General features: G+C 38.7%; 1 long non-coding RNA gene across 5 annotated transcripts in view; it reads left to right on the top strand.

Moving 5' to 3' along the window:
• The window catches only part of LOC123380070, a 336,895-nt gene that overhangs the window by 92,439 nt on the left and 223,919 nt on the right, over positions 1–20,537 (top strand). For 4 of the 5 annotated variants that reach the window (XR_006585301.1, XR_006585300.1, XR_006585302.1 and 1 more), the window contains 3 exons: positions 308–386; positions 635–726; positions 1,481–1,608. This is a non-coding gene — a long non-coding RNA (uncharacterized LOC123380070). Of the gene's footprint in view, positions 1–307; positions 387–634; positions 727–1,480; positions 1,609–8,170; positions 9,935–20,537 lie in introns of those variants that run through there. The other variant, XR_006585299.1, reaches the window with a different exon arrangement.

The raw sequence follows: 20,537 nt of genomic DNA, 5'->3' as shown, positions 1-20,537 counted from the left end.
GAGAGTACTTTTTTCCCCTTTTACATCTTTCCAATAGTTGATTTTTTGAAAACCACACACCCAAAATATTTTTAAAGAAAGAGAGTAAAAAAAAAAAGAGGAGTTTTTTTTTTTTTTTTTATTGAAACACTTACTGTACGGGTTCAAATTTTAACAAGTAAATTTCTTAAAATGAAGGTCTATGAGAGCAGAAGTTGTATTTTTGGTCAAGTACAGTGTTTTGATCCTAATATATTTTAGTAAATACTATTCTTTATTGAAATTGCCATTAGCCTAGCAAATATCATTTTTTCCTATGTTTTCACAGTGGTTCAGGATTGAAATAATTTATTCAGTCTGATCCATGGTAATAACCCAACCCTGAGTATTTGCACATGGGAAATAAGGTGGGTTTCAAATGTTTATTAATATGAAATTTATTTTTGTATATTTTGGCAAGACTGATTACAGTGTTCATATAACTGTCATGAACGTAAAAGGCAGGGCCAACTGATGTGCATTCTGACAAGCTATTTGCAGTCCTCGAATCTTGAAGTCAGATTCGATTGCATAATTACTCTAAAGATAAGTCTGCTTTTAAAATGATCTGATATGTCACTCAATAAACTGAAAACTACCTCTGATTTTCATACAGGGTAAAACGAAAAGCTTATTAAATGACTAATGTATATCCACAAGGCGGACAGCAGAGTGTGTCTGTTGTGGAACATTTGACCTCTTTTTCAGGTAGGTGACAGAGACAACATCTGTTTGTCGTGGCATGGAGCCATTGGCAAGTGATCTTTCCAGGTTAGTTATTGGATGATGTGTAGTCCTTCAGTAATTTGACAGTGCTTCATTATGAGAGGTTCAAGGAGGCAGATGTTTCCCTGAAGGAATCAGGAAAGCACAGTGACAACTTTATTGTCGACTGACAAGAACTCCGGTATCTTCTTTAGATGGAATTGCTAGATGAGCTGAAATGCTGGCAGGTCAGTTTCTTGAGTGTAATATTGGTAATCAATCATTTGATGGACATATAAAGGAAAAAGAGTAGAGAGGGTCACTAATCTTTCTGTTAATTAGAACATCAAAACACCACCACCTTAAAATATATCCCCCAAGGATCATGCTAGAAGCAATGCATTGAAAAGAAAGGAGATGGAAAATAAAATATATGAAATTAGTGTAAGTACACCTTTGAGAATATACAGGATTTCTACTGCAATAGATTTTAACTGTATTCCCACTCAGTAATATTATTACCATCAGCTGTTTGCCAGTAGCTGCAGGCATAATTTTCTTTTTTTACTGCTCACTGGACCCAAGCCTACTCAATTTAGTGTAGTTGGCTATGGCACCACTCACTTTCTTAAAACACAAGGCTTTCCAATTTCCAACAATGTTTATAGTATCAGAATAATTTGAAACAGGTGTTTAAGCCTCACGCCTATGCTGTGCAGCAGAAGGTTTATATATTTTTCATTATATATTGAGACAGACCACAACACTTGGAATGGCCATCTGTCACCAATGCGTGCTGTGTGCTGAATGGAAGAGAAATGGGCATTTGCACTGCAAACTCCTTTGAAAGTGATGGGATGCATTCTCCTGCCTTCTGAATCCCCGGTCAGTGCTTTGAATAAAACCAAAAGTTTTTTTGCTGCTTTTATCACAGAATGTCACCTATCAGAGATTAGAATGCCACATGGCATTTCTGTTTGGTTTGGTTACAAAAATTGTAAGCCCCAAACTTGAGACCGTATTTAGCCAATGGATTTCCCCCAGAGGAATAGTATTTCAGCCTATACACTTCCTTCTTTGTCTCACAACATTGTGCAGCTTGGGTCTTAAGTATTAGGTCTCTTTGCAAGAATCTGGACTTGTGAGTCCTCGTTGCCAAATTAAGTGCTCACAGACACCAGGACGGTAGTGTGAATTGGTAAATCTGGCAGCATAGCAATCGTGGAAACCTGGAGAGAGCATCGCCTGTCGGGAGGGAGCAGGTGATAGATATGCTTGCCTGTTGGGCAGAAATGCAGGCCCAGGACCATCTGATCCATCATTGAGAATAAACCAGAAATCTAGATTTTCATATACTATCTCCGAATACTAAAATATTGACATTGCACTTAAAAAATTAAAAGCTCATGTAGGCCAAACAAATATTCACACAGTTTGAGGTCAGCCAGTTTGGAGCCTATTACTTAGACTAAAAATCTTCTGGTATAACTAGATCTTCTTTTAGAGTTCATAAGATATTCTTCCCTTGGTTATACACACATAATTTATTTTGCCGAAAATTTTCCAGACTAGGTGTTGTCAACACCTTGATAATGATGGTAATGGTGATGCTGATACTGTTCGGTAATATTGGTCATCAATCATTTGACAGATGTAGGAAGGAATAATAGTAGAAAGTATCTACTTGTTGCCTGGCAGGTGGACTCTGAGGTCATGTTCATATCTACTCTCTGACAGACTTCCACACTGTAGTCTAACTGGGACTTGGAAAACAAATAAGATAGGCTGGAGGTAATCCTGGAACTGAAAGGTTGGAGGGAGATTGCAAAGGAATCTATTTTAAGCATGAGCAGGTAAGGGGCGCCTGGGTGGCGCAGTCGGTTAAGCATCTGACTTCAGCCAGGTCACGATCTCGCGGTCCGTGAGTTCGAGCCCCACGTCAGGCTCTGGGCTGATGGCTCAGAGCCTGGAGCCTGTTCCCGATTCTGTGTCTCCCTCTCTCTCTGCCCCTCGCCCGTTCATGCTCTGTCTCTCTGTCCCCAAAATAAAATAAAAATGTTGAAAAAAAATTTAAGAATGAGCAGGTAAAAATTAATTATTTTTCACCAAATATTTATTAAGTACCTACTGTGTGTTAGGCACTGCTCTGTTTATTCAACACAAGTTTACTGAGTGCCTACAAACAAACATTAGGCAATAATCTTTATCCTTCTAATGGGGCTGTGGGTGACAAATGGTTGGCAGAATAAATAGATAAAATACATTGTGTTTTATAGTGATAAGGCTCGTGGAGGAAGCATAGTAGAGAAAGGTACAGGGAGTACAGGAGAGGGAGGAAATTATAAGTAAAAGATGATGCCACATTTGTGCTGGAGTAACTGGGTTGTCAAGTTGCCAGTGCTGAGATTGCAAAAGATAGAAGAAGGAGTATATTTGAAGATGAAGCTTAGGAACTCAATTTTGGACATGTTATGTGTTGGATGCCTAAAAGACATTCAGTGGGGATGTCAGGAAGGCAGTAGAATTTCAAGGGAGATGTCCAAGCTGGAGCTATAAATTTGGCAGTAACCAGATGGTATTTAAAATCATAAGACTGCAGGGAAATAAATGTGGATCGAAAGAGAGGAATTTTAAGGACTGAGTCCTGTGGTATTTACAGTGACTTACCAGCCAGCAGATAAAAAAGAACCAGCAAACAAGACTGACAAAGAACGAACAGTTGAGGTAAGAGGAAAACCAGGAGAATTCAGAATCCTGTAAAATGGAGAAATCATTTTGAGGGCACTTTGTAAAATTCAGACTCAGACATACCACCCTAAATCTCATTCTTTTTCTCTCTCTCTTACCCTCCACCCCACTTTGATTCTGCTGGTGTAGACGGGGCCCAGCAAGCAAGTGATTCTGTTGTAGGTGTTCATCGACCACACTTTATCAAACATCAAATAGACGAATGGGGTCTGTGGCTTGTCCAGATGGTTCAGTGGTAGGAAACAAAGAATAGGGAGCTGAAGGAGAAGTGAAGGAAGTGAAGCCTAGGAGAGCAGTACTTACCAAGTGGTGGGTTACCAAAGCTGGACACAGTCGTTGGCATGGCTGGTTTGAGGCAACTAACTTAATTGGGCCCTTTATTTACTACAGTTAATGAGACAGTTCAGTGTGTAGGTGGGGGGTTGAGTGATTGCACGTGCCAAGATAGAACATATGGGACTGGGAGTCAGGCAGACCATGCTATAGAATTTTTCTGCCAAATCAATATAAAACCAATCCCAAATCAATGGAACAACAATCAAACTGTGTGTTCTACTAGCTTGACAATCTGCTCTAACTGGTTTACACATCTGCTGAGTTATATGAAGAAGACACTGAGCCTTTTTTATCCATGCTGCCCCACTCTTAACAGAGTGTCTGACACTTTGCGGGCTCAGAGTCAGCATCTGCCAAATGCACGAAGGTGGACCCAGCCAAAGAGGAGTGGACATGGGGTATATTTATGGATTTATGGAGATAGCTCATTCCTAAATACTTACAGGCTATTTTTGTAGATTTCATAAATTCTTTGTTTTTTATATGCTGAATAGATAAGGTTGAACTATCAGTTCTGGAAGAACACTGTGATTTGAGGTTATGATTTTTAAAGTTATCAATACCTCTTTACAAAAGTGGTTAGTTACTGAGGTTATGTCAACTCCAATGGCAAATCCTTGACAGCCCTTTGATTGCAGCTGGCTTCTCCAGCCACTTCAGTGTCACCTTGGGCTAGACGCCTACATAGCCTGAGGCAGGGGAAACTTTTGTAAAAGAAAAAAAAACCATTATTAATGAGATTGGTGTCAATCTGGACACCAGTGAACTAGGTTCTTAGTTGCCCCTCCCACACAATCTGCTCAGAATAGGGTATTTTATGATTCTAAAACAGAAACATTTTTTTTTCTCAGCTTCAGGCCTTAAACATGATTTGAATTTTGAGCCATTTCTGTGCATCTTGTGGAATAATGACATAGTTTTGACTCTGCTGCTTAAAGGAGCTAGTGTAGTGCACGGAAAAACAAAGACACTCTCCATTTCATGTAGGGATGCAGGATATTCCCTCTGTCTCTGTTCTCTTCTTGGAGACTTCCTTCTCCTAAGAGGGTTTCCCTCTAAAGGTTTCACAGAACATTTTTCTAATTACCAAATGAAGAATTTTGTTGACTACACTAGGTTCTATAACCTGAGTTCTTATGGTTTTCTATGTAACAGTTTACTGTCTTTACTACAATCTTAATTTTGCTCTCCTAATTAACAGAAGTCTTCTAACAGCACTTTTGGCATCTGTATCCCTGAAATTACTACATTTGATAGAGAAGAGATAGTTATTGTAACCAGAAATTATTTACTATGAACTGATATACTTTATTATAATTTACTTATTTTGAGAGAGAGTGACAGAGAGCAAGAGCGAGCGAGCAAGCACGCACATGCAAGACAGGGAAGGACAGAGACAGGAGAGAAAGATCCCAAGCAGGCTCCATGCCATCAGTGCAGAGCCCAATGCGGGATTCAAACCCATGAACTGTGAGATCATGACCTGAGTTGAGATCAAGAGTCGGATGCTTAACTGACTGTACCATCCAGGCACCCCTTTTTATTCTTAATTTTTTTTCATTTAATAAACTTTCTTATAAAAATTAGTCATCATTCAAATGTCCTCTTTGCTCATTGCTAGTATCTCTGGCCCATTATTCTAACATCTTTGAAGATCAATCTCTTGATAGAACTTAGGGCAGTACAACAATGAATGAAAACTAAATGATTATAAAGTAAAAATATAATTTTCACAAAAGTTACTGGATAAAGCATATGCTAGTAATACTGACAAATTACTTAAATTGGAACAAAGCTATTGACCAGCAAGGATGTGGAAGTTAAACCAGAAAACAAGAAGATAAAAATTGACGAGAATGAGAACAAGATAATTATTTTAAAGAGGATGATTTGACTTTGAAAATGTTATAAAGAGGACCTTGGGAAAATTAATGAAGCCCTTGAATACATCTGTGTAACTGACCCTTGTTTGTAATCATGCTGTGAAAGGTAAATGCAAAGAGAAGTTCTGTGGGGCTATAAATTAAAAAAAAGAAAAAAATGAGTCCTGCCCTATTGGTATATTCATAGTTTATTTTAAGAATCTAGGATAGTTTCAACTATAATATAAATCTTTTGAACACAAGATAAAAATTAACTATTTTTGGTATTACTTGTTCAATATAAAATCTGCATTAAACATTGAAGAATAGTTACGAAGTTTCGGTTTATCATTTTCTATGGTCTTTAAGTGGTCTTTCTCAGTTCCAGTTATCCTTGGGAAGCAAACTTCCTGTACAGTTGACTTTAATTCACTAGTATGCTGTTCGTCAGGGGTATTTCCCTCTCACTCTCCCTCCCATCTTGTCACACAAGTAAAATCAATTTTAATAATATATTTTATTTAACTTAATATATTCAAATATTATAATTTCAAAATTTAAACAATGTTTTAAGGAATGGGTACCCAGGGAGCTCTCTTGTTTTTCTCAGACACACAAGTAGGTTGGCAGGAAATAGGGGCCAGTGGCACGTCCTGCTGGTAAAGAGTCCGTGCTGGGTTAGTAAGAGTATGTATGAACAGGCACACAGAAGAGGCCGAGATGATGGGCGCAGGTGTTTCCCTAGATGTGTTCACTCTGAGTACAAACAGCCTCTCACTGTTGTCCAAGGAGGTAGTGGGAACCTGCCAACAATGCCCTGGGTGTGCACATTAGCACTACATTCAAGACCCTGAGAAGTAGTAGGTCAAGAACCTTTTTAATGCAGGCTTTTTTTTTTTTTTTTTAATTTACTTATTAGAGAGAGCGCGCGCGCACGCAGAGGAAGGGCAAAGAGATAGAGAATCCCAAGCAGGTTCCACGCTGTTGGTACCAAGCCCAATGCAGGGCTTGAACCCATGAACCATGAGATCATAACCTGATGCAAAATTAAGAGTCGGGTGCTTAACCAACTGAGCCACCCAGGTGCCCCTTTAATGCAGCCTTTCCAAAATGTATATATATTTCCTCTAGAAAACAGCCCCTCTTGCCACCTGCTTACACATTTTTGGATTCTATCTCTTCATGTACCCCTCTTTTTTATTTAATATCTAGTTTTATTTGTTACTCAGAAAAATCTCATTTTTGAATAAACTCAACTTTAAAGATGGAAGCCCTCAGAAAGGACAACCTCAGTGTCTTGGAAATCTGTTCTGAAGATTTCCTTTGGCCTCCTTTATTCTCCTGGCCAAAATTTTATCATATTTTGCAGCTTCTCTCTTTTTTCAGGATGCTGTTTCTTCAGAACAATGTAGCCAACATTTGTGTCGCAGGACATGTGGAAAAACAATATGCCGTGCTTTGGTCCTAGGTGTCTTACCTTCTTTGTCTTGGGGATTTTTCACAAAATGCTGGCAGATATTTTCTTGAGTTTTTTTTATGGTGTATTAATTTTTGAGAGAGACAGGCAGAGTGCGAGTGGGGAAGGGGCAGAGAGAGAGGGAGACACAGAATCTGAAGCAGGCTCCAGGCTCTGAGCTGTCAGCACAGAGCCTGATGTGGGGCTCGAACACACGAACTATGAGATCACGACCCTAGCTGAAGTTGGATGCTTAACCAACTGAGCCACGCAGGCACCCCTGGCAGATATCTTCTTTAGAGGGCTTAAACATTTTGTGGAATCTGCTAGCTCATTCGGGCCTGAAGCAATAAGACCCAGTAACACATGATCAAAGGGAAAATTATTGAGATAGTTTACATTCTTTCTTCCACACTTTCTTCCTCACTTCCACTTTGAAATCTGGCGTTATACTTACAGCACATCTCAATTTGGACCAGACACATTTTACGCTTCCAATAACTATGTGCTTAATGCCACACTGGCATCAGTGTGGACAAAAGTATTGTTCTGGGAAGCGGAGATGGTGGAGTCGGGGAAGATGATTAGAGTCCTTGCAAGAAACCAGTCCAGAGAAGATAAGTCCTTGAATTAAATAAAGCCAAGGCAGTAGGGATGGTAAGGAGGAGACAGAATTGACACATAAGGGTTGGTGAAATGTAATGGAGAAGAATGTGGGTTCTGGAGCCAGACATGCTGCTTAGAGTCCTAAGTTTTACCTCTCTATAGCTGTGTTTCATGAAAGTTACTCAATCCATATATCTCTTGTTGGGTCACATATTAAAGATAATAATAATAATATGCCTACAAAGTAGAGAGGTTGTAAGGGTTAAATGAATTATTAAATATAGAACTCTCAGATGACTGGCACTTTTAAGCATTTAGTATCAGATTATCATGATTTAAGTTAATAGGACTTGGTGATCAACTGGATGTGGCCAGTGGGATTAGGAAAGCAGTCAAGAACTCTTGCAAAGCCTAGACTGTTTTTTCTTGTTGTATCTAGAAAAAATGATTCCTAACGACCCTTTATAGAAGTTCTAAACCAGTGCTCCATGTGGATCTTGCTTGTAAGTGGATCCTGATGACCGACACAGCGCTGCCTTTCTCTTCCCAAGACCTGTGTCTCTGCTGGTCCCTGTGAAGGAAGAAGAAAATTTCCTCTAGCCAAGATTCTTCTAGCTGGACTAAGAATTGTCTTTACATTAAACAGATTAACAGGAAATAACTCCGAAGTTTTATTATGCATGCGTGGTGGCCCAATATTGAAACTGGGGACTAAAGAAATGACCAAGGCAGGCAGTTTTCATACTGTATAGATGAAAAGACAATAAATCTGTGAGGAATTGAAAGGACAAAAAAACCTTAACTTTGGGAGCTTCAATTAGTAAGGAATTCTAAGTGGAATTTGGGTTGAGGTAGTAAATTAGTAAAAAGTAAAAAGGTTTGTTTATAAAGCTTTCTCTCCTTTAAGGTCCCTAACTCTGGTGATGAGGATTCCTTTTTATTAGCACAAAGAGGGGACTTTTAGTACAGGAGATTTATTTCTTGCATTCACAGGAACAGAGGAGGGTCCGAGAGTCCTCGAACAGGATGTCTCTTAAGTAACTTTTATTTAAAATAATATTGTCAAAGTGGTACATTTTAGGTGCCCTGCCCTTGGCTTTACATCCTTCTGCTACGAATGCACATCCACCAGCTCTTTACATTGTTGGCTTATGACCTATTCTCTGGTGTCAGCTCAAGATCTCAGGTCTTTAAAGAGGACTTTCTTGATCACCCTGCTATATCTCAGCCACCTTCACACCTCCCACCATACTTCGTATCTATCTTGCCTTATTTATGATCTGTCTCCTCAACGAGTTATAAGATCTGTGATATTTATGATCGCTTGTCTATATTGTTTATCACTGCATCCCCACTGCTAGGAACAGTCCCCGGCACAAAACGGGATCTAAAATGATGTGTTCAATGAATAAACAAATGCTTAATTTTTTGTGCTTTTGAAAGGTAAGAAATAGATTGAATTCTAGAACATTAGAGATAGCTGGTAGGGTGTAGGGAAAATCTTATTTTGTTGTTTGGATGTCATTTTTTTCTTTTATTAACATACTGGTGCCAAAAAGAATACATTTAAGACTCTTGTGGTTAAGGTGTAGATTATCTTAGCACTGCATACCTTCATCATATAAGATCATGAAGGCACAGACAATATGGGAAGCTCTCGCAGTCCAAAATTCATATAGTCCAAGCATCTGTCTTTTCCACATCTGAAATCAGTTTTAAAGAGGTAGAGTAACCATAAGGCATAAAGTGAGTTAAAGTAAGGATGGTGAATTTAAAATCCAGATCTCTGGGCTCTCAAGCATGTGTTAATTATGTATAACGTTGACGTTAGTGTGTTCATGTATCTATGTATATTCAGAGACATGTAATAATAAACTATGTTGGTGGGTAACTATTACTAGATTTTGTGAGGCAAATTTATGTCAATTTTGATAAAATACCCAATTGAAGTGAATGTAGAAAGTTTTAAAAAACTCTTCTTCATACTGGAATTTTGCCATTTGATTGTTGCTTAAGAAGAGCATATGTTTAGTTTACTTAAGCAAATTTTTATTGCAGGGATATTTTTGCAGTAATAGTGTTTGTTAAAATATATTTGACTGGTATTGTTTTATTCTATTAAACTGATGAAGTCAGGTAAATTTACTCTATTGATTCTAGGAAAAAATCTAAGTTTTCACTTAAAAGCTTTTCCCAACTTAAATCCGGTTTCAGCAATCATGATAGGAGTGCATAAATAATTTGTGGCTCAAGGTCTGAACTTCTTGCTTTCTTTTCTCTAACTTAAGTTGTTTTTTATTGGAGTCCTTTGGGGAATCAATTGCCTAGTACCTCTAAACAATTTTTATCTTCATGTAGACAGACTTAAGCTCACCAGGCTTACTTCAGGTCAAATGGTTTTGAAATGAATTAGTGACCTGAGGAACTGGTTAAGTAATTTGCTATTTTGGCCCAAACCTACTTTGGCATCTGTAACCACTATAGGTTTTGCATCATTTCTGAAGTGCTCTTTCTGAAATCAGACTCCATTTCCTCTGGTGTTGCCCTACAGTTGAAAGAGTTGATTAGCTTTTGTTAGGTTGTTATTCATCATCATAGTAACTAGAAATGAAAATCATAAGAAGCTAGAAATGGTTATGAAAGCCCATTAGACTGATTAATCTCATTTTTAAAACTTGGGTTAGAAGAGGCACATTTTTATTGCTGTTCCTTCTCAATGCAGAATTGTTTATGAAGTATTTTCTTATTCACTCTTATTTTTTTACTCTTAAGCCTACGGTAATTTGTGCTGCCTCTAGCTGCTACCTTTTTCTAATGTTCACATAAAAGTCTCAAGTTTGCGATATGATATTACCTCATCATTTAAATCAATAAAAAATTCCCAAGTACGGAACATTGTATTAGGTATTAGGTAAATGCAATGTATGAACAGGGTATCAGCAAATGATGGTAACTTAAGGCTGATGTACTCATATATAACTCTGAGAAGTCAGGAGGAGAAATTTCTTTCTAAAAGGTTGGACAATGAGAGGTAATGGTGGCAGGCTTTATGGAGGAGGAGGTTGTGTTGGACATTAAAGATTAGGCAAAGTTAGAATCTCATGAATGGGTGGATCAAAAGAGTGAGTAAAGATTTAAGGTAGGAAATCCTGTGAAATTCGACTAATAGGATATGGTCCTTTTGGCTCATAGTAGAGCATAGAGGATGAAGATCAAGGTGAGATGAGTCTGAAAAGAGAAGTTGAAAGCTGGTAGTGAGATGCTTGAATACCATGTCCTCAGGCATTATTTAGTGGACTGTTGAAAGCCAATACACTCTGGGCTGATCCATTCAGTTATTTATGGTGCTGTTCTATTTACCTGACATGTCCTTATGATTTCATCTTGCTCAGAGGACCTTAGAAGTATAAATATCTCTTAATAATGATTGGGGAAAAGATTAAAAGGAAAGATAGAGGTTATATCGGACTTGCACAGGAATTTACATCTAGCCTTATCACCAGTTTGATTATTTGGTTTATACAGAGTGGACATTTGGGTTGAATCAAGAAGATAAATTTGACAGCAATAACTGTCTTGTCTTGTATTTAGTTCATAAAAGTCAGTTGCACAGTGCAGGATAGGTTTGACAGTAGACCATGGGAAAAGAGAATTTATTTGACCATAAGGTAGATAAGGAGTAACGTGACTTCTAAAAAAGACAACAAAAACATTCAGCTTGCAGAGAAGATGGGAGATTAATTAAAATGAGTACTATATTTGTAAATAATTTGATGGGAAAAATACTAAAATTTATTCAAAAATCTTTGCTTACACATATTCACATATGATTTTAGTGACATGTATAGGTAAGAGTATAGAACTCCTTAATGACCAGTTTATAGTGAACTGATTTGTTTGACCTAGTTATGCCTACTGAAGGAGAGGAGGTGTGGATCATGGGGGGGAAGAAAAAAAAGAAAACCCAAAAAAACTTTTACATGTGAAAAGTCCCAAGCTTTGAATTCTGGCAGATTTTAGGTGTATAATTTTAAATAAGATGACCCTGCATCTGTTTCCTCTAGGGATGCCATCCTAGTTGAAAGAGTTGATTAGCTTTTGTTGTGCTGATATTCATGATCACAGAAACTAGAAACGTAACTCCTAATGAGGTAGAAATGGTAGGAAGCCTGTTTATAAAATACCTTATGTCCCTCAGAGGATTGTTGAGAGACTCCAGAGCTCATGAAGACATTCTATATACTGTGAGGCTCAAAAAGATATACAGTTTACTGATTAATAAGAGCCCATTTTGTGATTTTCCTTCTGCCTCTCAACTTTGGGCAGTCAGAAGGGCTGTTTGAGGTCAGATTGCTGAACACTTAGTGTTTTGTGAATGTCTCTCCCCTCCATATGAAGTTGCTTGCAAATAAATATGTAGTGGCTCTCAAAATGGTGTTTGGGAATACCCACATAAGAAAAATGCAGAATGGTTGTAAAAAAAAAAATGGAGACCTCTTCAGACTTTGTGAATCAGAAGGCTGGGAGATGGGACTCAGCATTCTTTATTTTCAACAAACTATCCAGTGGTTCTCAATTGGGGGTAATTTTGGACCCATCCCTGGGGGGCATTTGGCAGTGTTCCAAGGCATTTTTGATTGTCAGAACTAAGGTAGAGGGTAGGTATTACTGGCATGTTGTGAACAGAGACCAGGGATGTTACTAAACCTCCAACAATGCACAGGACAGCCTTCCATGACAAAGAATTATCCAACTCAAAATGTCAATAATGCTGAGGTTGAGAAGTCTTGTTATACCCAACACAATTTAAAATCTACGTTTCTAGCAGGTATCATCTATATTTGGCAATTAGAATTATTTAACTTATGTATTCATCATTTGTTTATGTATTAAACACATTTTTTTTAATGTTTTACTTTTGAGAGAGAGAGCATGAGCGAGGGAGGGGCAGAGAGAGAGAGAGGGAGGGAGGGAGGGAGGGAGAGAGGGAGGGACACAGAATCCATAGCAGACTTCAGGCTCTGAGCTGTCAACACAGAGCCCGATGCGGGACTTGAACTCAGGAACCGTGAGATCATGACCTGAGCTAAAGTCGGATGCTTAACACTCAACCGACTGAGCCACCCAGGCACCCCGTTTGTTTATGTATTTATTTTCAGAACTCTTTTTAAATGATCTTTACGGAAAAAGTAGAAAGATGTAGAATTTTAAATAAACTGTTGGGACTGGGATTAATTAGTTTGGGCTCATTTCTGGGTTCTTTTGAAAAAAGATTCCTTAAAATTTTTCCACTGCAAGAATAGTAATCAAGAGATTTTAAGCTAGTTAGTTCTTTGCACACATTGAAAAAATTTTCTTAATTTGTCCTAGCTGAGAGGGAATATGACCTTATGAAGTCAAATTTATAGAATATTTTCATTTTTTATAGAAAATTTAAAAAATGTAATTTAGTTGGGGTAGGTTCAAAGCTTAGAGATATTTTGTTGATGGGATTCAGGGAGGAAGAAGGGGACTATATATATATCTTTGAGAACTTGTTTTTACATACAGATAACAATCATTTGTAATTAACATTTCATTGTTTGAATGCAAACACTGCTGTTAAGTGGTGGCTGAAACAGGGGTTGTCCTTTACTCTCCAGTAGAAGAAACATTTTCTTCCTTTGCTCTATTGATTTGCTAACAAATCTATTTTATATGTGATGATATAAAGATAAAATCTGCCCATTCTTACAGTCCTTACATATGAAACACAGCACCTATATTTATTCACTTTGCTTTCATTAAGCAAAAGAATTAGTGTAATATTAACAATCACCCTTATTACATATTTAAAGCAAATTCAAATTTAACTTCCTAAGGTGTCTCCAGCAGATGTTCTCTTATAATAATTTCTATGGTGACTTTCAGCTCTGAAAAGCCTTGAATCTCTAATGAAAAATTTCAAAGTAATAAGATGGAATAGAAGCATTAAAACATACTTGGAGATAGAAATTGAAATCATTTTGCCTAAATGTATCAGGTTAGAAGTTGCCCTAGTTACTGATTGCTGCTATTAGATATTCCCCTTGCACAAAGAAAGCCAGTTATTGATTTTTGAATTTGAATTTCTTTTGAGATAATTGATTGCCTCTATTGTAGATCCTTACTTATCTCAGCTTATGAAAACCCAATGTAATAGGAATCACCTGCTTTTCTAATGCCTGCCTAATGTTTTGCCTAATTTACTTACCCGTGCTAACCTAGAAACTATTAGAATATAATCTTCATGGAATGCATAAAATTAATGAGTGTCCCATTATGTATTGATGTAGTAGTTACAATATATTTCAGGTACTGTTAATGATGGCTTGATTTACCTTAATGCATTTCAAAGTTTGTAGTTCCTGGCATCTCAATTCTATTTTTATATCTATAAAATTTTACTTAATGATACTACTCAGAGAAACAAATATATACATAGGTCACTGGCTAAAAAGGAAATAAAGGCAAATATTCAGCAGCAGCATGGAAAAAATAAATGTGTTGATTGGACTCCTATTTGTCATTTTATTGAAGTTAGTTTAAAAATTATTCTGTGCACTAATTGTGAGTGTTTGTAGTTTGAGACTGGGCCTTGGTTGTAGATACTAGACAAATACAATGTACACACTTGTGGAAATGCAATTAAATGGTTTGTTAAACACAGTATTCTGTTTTAGTCCCACCTGGGGAACTGCAATTCAGTGTGGTTCCCGATGCATAACCCAGAGTTATGATCAGGATCCACAGGTTTAAGGATAGAGTCCCCATCCAGACACCCTGATGTTAGAAGCCAGGCACAAGTTCTTGGGATCCTGAAGCCACTTACATTTCTGACCAACTGACCACCAGTTAGAGAGTTCCCACTACCCAGCACAAGTTTGATAATACACTAGAACAACTCAACTCAGGAAAGCCCTAGACTTTATTATATGACGTACACATAGAGCAAGGTCTGAGGGCATCTCAAATACTGAGATGCCTTGCCCTCTACCTGTGGCACTGGGGTGGTTCTCTCTCCCAGCATATCAATGTGATCACCAAACAGGAAGTACCCCTGAGTTTCATTAATTGATTCAATTAATGACCGAGCTATTGAACTCCATCTGCAGTCTCCCTCCCCTCCCTGGAGGGTGAAGGGGAAGAAAGTTCAACCCTATAATTATTTGTTGGTCTTCCTGGTGACCAGCTCCATTGTGAAGCTACTTAGGGGTCCACAGGAGTCTTTAGCATTGCAAAGATTCGGATCACTCAGGAATTTCTAAGAGCTTTTGAAACTCCTTGTCAGAAACCTTAGGCAAAAACCAAACAAATTCTTTATTATACTGCACACAGGTATACCAAATAAATAAGTAAGTAAATAAAATGATTCAGTATAAATTAGGCTACTATGTACTAGGTGTTATTTTAGTAACCAACCATCTACCTGTATAAAACTCCCAGAAGATAACATAGGAGAAAACCTAAATGACCTTGGGTATGATGATGATTTTTTGGATACTATATCAAAGATACCATCCATGAAAGAAAGAATTGATAAGCTAGTCTTTATTAAAATTAGAAACTTCTGCTCTGTAAAAGGCAATGTCAAGAGAATGTGAAGGCAAGCATCAGAGAATATTTCCAAAAGACACATCTAATACAGGACATTATCAAAATAGAAAGAACTCTTAGATTTCAACAATAAGAAAACAGACAACCTGATTAATAAGTGACTCAAATAGTTTAACAGATACCTCACCAAAGAGGATATACAGATGGCAAGAAGGCATATATAAAGATGTTTTACATCTTGGGTCATCAGGGAAATGCAAATTAAAATAACAAAATATTACTATATACATATTAGAATGGTCAAAATTCCAAACATTGACAATGCCAAATGCTGGCAAGGATGAGGAACAACAACAGGAGCTCTCGTTCATTGTTGGTGGAAATAAAAAACAGTACATCTGCTGTGGAAGAGAGTTTGGCAGTTTGTTACAAAACTAACATTGCCTAACTACACGATCCAGCAATCTTGCTCCTTGGTACTTACCCAGCTGAATTAAAAACATACGTCCACATAAAAACTTGCACACAGATGTCTATAGGTGCTTTGTTCTTAAGTATCAGGAGTTGCAAGCAACCAAAATGTCCTTCAGTAGGTGAAAGGATTAACAAACTATGGCAGACTCAAACAATGGACTATTCAGCACTAAAAAGAAATGAGCTATCAAGCAATAAAAAAAAATGTAAAGGAAGTTTAAATGCACATTGCTGACTGAAAGAAGCCAATCTGAAAAAGACTGCATAATCTATGACTCCAACCATATGACATTCTGCAAAGGGCATCAGTGGTTGCTGGGGTTGGCAGGGGGGGTGGGGTTGGATAGAGAACTGAGGATTTTTAGGGCAGTTAAAATACTCTGTATATTGTACATGTGGATATATGATATACATTTGTCCAAAACCCTAGAATGTGCAACATCAGGAGTGAACTCTAATATAAACTATTGGACTTTGTATGATTATGTGTCAACACAGGTTTTTAGGGCAGTGAAACTATTATGGTCCATACTACAATGCAGGCTACATATCATTATACATGTATCAAAACCTGCAGACTGTACAACCCTAAGACTGAAGTCTAATGTAAATTATAGACTTTGGGTAATAACGATGTGTCAGAGGATGCTTCTCAATTGTAACAAATGTACCACTGTGGTACAGGTAGTACAGGTATATTGGTAGTACAGGAGGTTGTGTGTTAATGGGGGAAATGGAGGTATATGGAAACTGCATGCAATTTTCCTTAAATTTTGCTGTGAACATAAAATTTCTCTAAAGGGAAGTTTCGGAAGATGGCGGCGTAGGAGGACGCTGGGCTCACCACGCGTCCTGCTGGTCACTTAGATTCCACCTCCACCTGCCTAAATAACCCAGAAAACCGCAAGAGGATTGGCAGAACGGAGTCACCGGAGTCAAGCGCAGATGAGAGGCCAACAGAAGAGGGTAGGAAGGGCAGCGGCGAGGCGGTGCACGCTCCACGGACTGGCGGGAGGGAGCCAGAGTGGAGGGGCGGCTCGCCGGCCAAGCAGAGCCCCCGAGTCTGGCTGGCAAAAGCGGAGGGGCCTGACGGACTGTGTTCTGACAGCAAGCGCGACTTAGCCTCTGGGAGGTCATAAGTTAACAGCTCTGCTCGGAAATTGGGAAGGCTGGAGGACAAAGGGAGGGAGAGCTGCTGAGCCCCCAGACGACAGAGCTCAGTTTGGCGGGGAACAAAGGTACTCGCCAGCGCCAACTCCCCTGCCCATCCCCTAGCCAAAATCCCAAAGAGAACCAGTTCCTGCCAGGGAACTTGCTCGCTCTGCGCAAACACCCAACTCTGTGCTTCTGCAGAGCCAACCCTCTGGCAGCAGATCTGACTCCCTCCCGCTGCCACAGGGCCCCTCCTGAAGTGGATCACCTAAGGAGAAGCGATCTAAGCCTGCCCCTCCTGCCCCCGTGCACCTTGCCTACCCACCCCAGCTAATACGCCAGATCCCCAGCATCACAAGCCTGGCAGTGTGCAAGTAGCCCAGACGGGCCACGCCACCCCACAGTGAATCCCGCCCCTAGGAGAGGGGAAGAGAAGGCACACACCAGTCTGACTGTGGCCCCAGCGGTGGGCTGGGGGCAGACATCAGGTCGGACTGCGGCCCCGTCCACCAACTCCAGTTATACACCACAGCACAGGGGAAGTGCCCTGCAGGTCCTCACCATGCCAGGGACTATCCAAAATGACCAAACAAAAGAATTCCCCTCAGAAGAATCTCCAGGAAATAACAACAGCTAATGAGCTGATCAAAAGGATTTAAATAATATAACATAAAGTGAATTTAGAATAATAGTCATAAAATTAATCGCTGGGCTTGAAAACAGTATAGAGGACAGCAGAGAATCTCTTGCTACAGAGATCAAGGGACTAAGAAACAGTCACGAGGAGCTGAAAAACGCTTTAAATGAAATGCAAAACAAAATGGAAATGACAGCTCGGATTGAAGAGGCAGAGGAGAGAATAGGTGAACTAGAAGATAAAGTTATGGAAAAAGAGGAAGCTGAGAGAAAGATAAAAAAATCCAGGAGTATGAGGGGGAAATTAGAGAAGTAAGTGATACACTAAAAAGAAATAATATACGCATAATTGGTATCCCAGAGGAGGAAGAGAGAGGGAAAGGTGCTGAAGGGGTACTTGAAGAAATCATAGCTGAGAACTTCCCTGAACTGGGGAAGGAAAAAGGCATTGAAATCCAAGAGGCACAGAGAACTCCCTTCAGACGTAACTTGAATCGATCTTCTGCACGACATATCATAGTCAAACTGGCAAAATACAAGGAAAAAGAGAAAATCCTGAAAGCAGCAAGGGCTAAACGTGCCCTAACTTATAAAGGGAGACCTATAAGACTCGTGACTGATCTCTCTTTTGAAACTTGGCAGGCCAGAAAGAATTGGCACGAGATTTTCAGTGTGCTAGACAGAAAAAATATGCAGCCAAGAATCCTTTATCCAGCAAGTCTGTCATTTAGAATAGAAGGAGAGATAAAGGTCTTCCCAAACAAACAAAAACTGAAGGAATTTGTCACCACTAAACCAGCCCTACAAGAGATCCTAAGGGGGACCCTGTGAGACAAAGTCCCAGAGACATCACTACAAGCATAAAACATACAGACATCACAATGACTGTAAACCCGTATCTTTCTATAATAACACGGAATGTAAATGGATTAAATGTGCCAACCAAAAGACATAGGGTATCAGAATGGATAAAAAAAACAAGACCCATCTATTTCCTGTCTACAAGAGACTCATTTTAGACCTGAGGACACCTTTAGATTGAGAGTGAGGGGATGGAGAACTATTTATCATGCGACTGGAAGCCAAAAGAAAGCTGGAATAGCCATACTTATATCAGACAAACTAGACTTTAAATTAAAGGCTGTAACAAGAGATGAAGAAGGACATTATATAATAGTTACAGGGTCTACCCATCAGGAAGAGCTAACAATTATAAATGTCTATGCACCAAATACCGGAGCCCCCAAATATATAAAACAATTACTCACAAACTTAAGCAACCTTATTGATAAGAATGTGGTAATTGCAGGGGACTTTAACACCCCACTTACAGAAATGGATAGATCATCTAGACACACGGTCAATAAAGAAACAAGGGCCCTGAATGAGACATTGGATCAGATGGACTTGACAGATACATTTAGAATTCTGCATCCCAAAGCAACAGAATAGACTTTCTTCTCGAGTGCACATGGAACATTCTCCAAGATAGATCATATACTGGGTCACAAAACAGCCCTTCATAAGTTTACAAGAATTGAAATTATACCATGCATATTTTCAGACCACAATGCTATGAAGCTTGAAATCAACCACAGAAAAAAGTCTGGAAAACCTCCAAAAGCATGGAGGTTAAAGAACACCCTACTAACGAATGAGTGGGTCAACCAGGCAATTAGAGAAGAAATTAAAAAAATATATGGAAACAAACAAAAATGAGAATACAACAACCCAAACGCTTTGGGACGCAGCGAAGGCAGTCCTGAGAGGAAAATACATTGCAATCCAGGCCTATCTCAAGAAACAAGAAAAATCCCAAATACAAAATCTAACAGCACACCTTAAGGAACTAGAAGCAGAACAGCAAAGGCAGCCTAAACCCAGCAGAAGAAGAGAAATAATAAAGATCAGAGCAGAAATAAACAATATAGAATCTAAAAAAACTGTAGAGCAGATCAACGAAACCAAGAGTTGGTTTTTTGAAAAAATAAACAAAATTGACAAACCTCTAGCCAGGCTTCCCAAAAAGAAAAGGGAGATGACCCAAATAGATAAAATCATGAATGAAAATGGAATTATTACAACCAATCCCTCAGAGATACAAACAATTATCAGGGAATACTATGAAAAATTATATGCCAACAAATTGGACAACCTGGAAGAAATGGACAAATTCCTGAACACCCACACTCTTCCAAAACTCAATCAGGAGGAAATAGAAAGCTTGAACAGACCCATAACCAGCGAAGAAATTGAATTGGTTATCAAAAATCTCCCAACAAATAAGAGTCCAGGACCAGATGGCTTCCCAGGGGAGTTCTACAAGACGTTTAAAGCAGAGATAATACCTGTCCTTCTCAAGCTATTCCAAGAAATAGAAAGGGAAGGAAAACTTCCAGACTCATTCTATGAAGCCAGTATTACTTTGATTCCTAAACCAGACAGAGACCCAGTAAAAAAAGAGAACTACAGGCCAATATCCCTGATGAATATGGATGCAAAAATTCTCAATAAGATACTAGCAAATCGAATTCAACAGCATATAAAAAGAATTATTCACCGTGATCAAGTGGGATTCATTCCTGGGATGCAGGGCTGGTTCAACATTCGCAAATCAATCAACGTGATACATCACATTAACAAAAAAAAAAAAAGAGAAGAACCATATGATCCTGTCAATTGATGCAGAAAAGGCCTTTGACAAAATCCAGCACCCTTTCTTAATAAAAACCCTTCAGAAAGTCGGGATAGAAGGAACATACTTAAAGATCATAAAAGCCATTTATGAAAAGCCCACAGCTAACATCATCCTCAACGGGGAAAAACTGAGAGCTTTTTCCCTGAGATCAGGAACACGACAGGGATGCCCACTGTCACCGCTGTTGTTTAACATAGTGCTGGAAATGCTAGCATCAGCAATCAGACAACAAAAGGAAATCAAAGGCATCAAAATTGGCAAAGATGAAGTC

The sequence above is a fragment of the Felis catus genome, chromosome C2, assembly GCF_018350175.1.
Source record: "Felis catus isolate Fca126 chromosome C2, F.catus_Fca126_mat1.0, whole genome shotgun sequence".
NCBI lineage: Eukaryota > Metazoa > Chordata > Mammalia > Carnivora > Felidae > Felis > Felis catus.
This window is presented reverse-complemented; position numbering and strand designations above follow the sequence as displayed.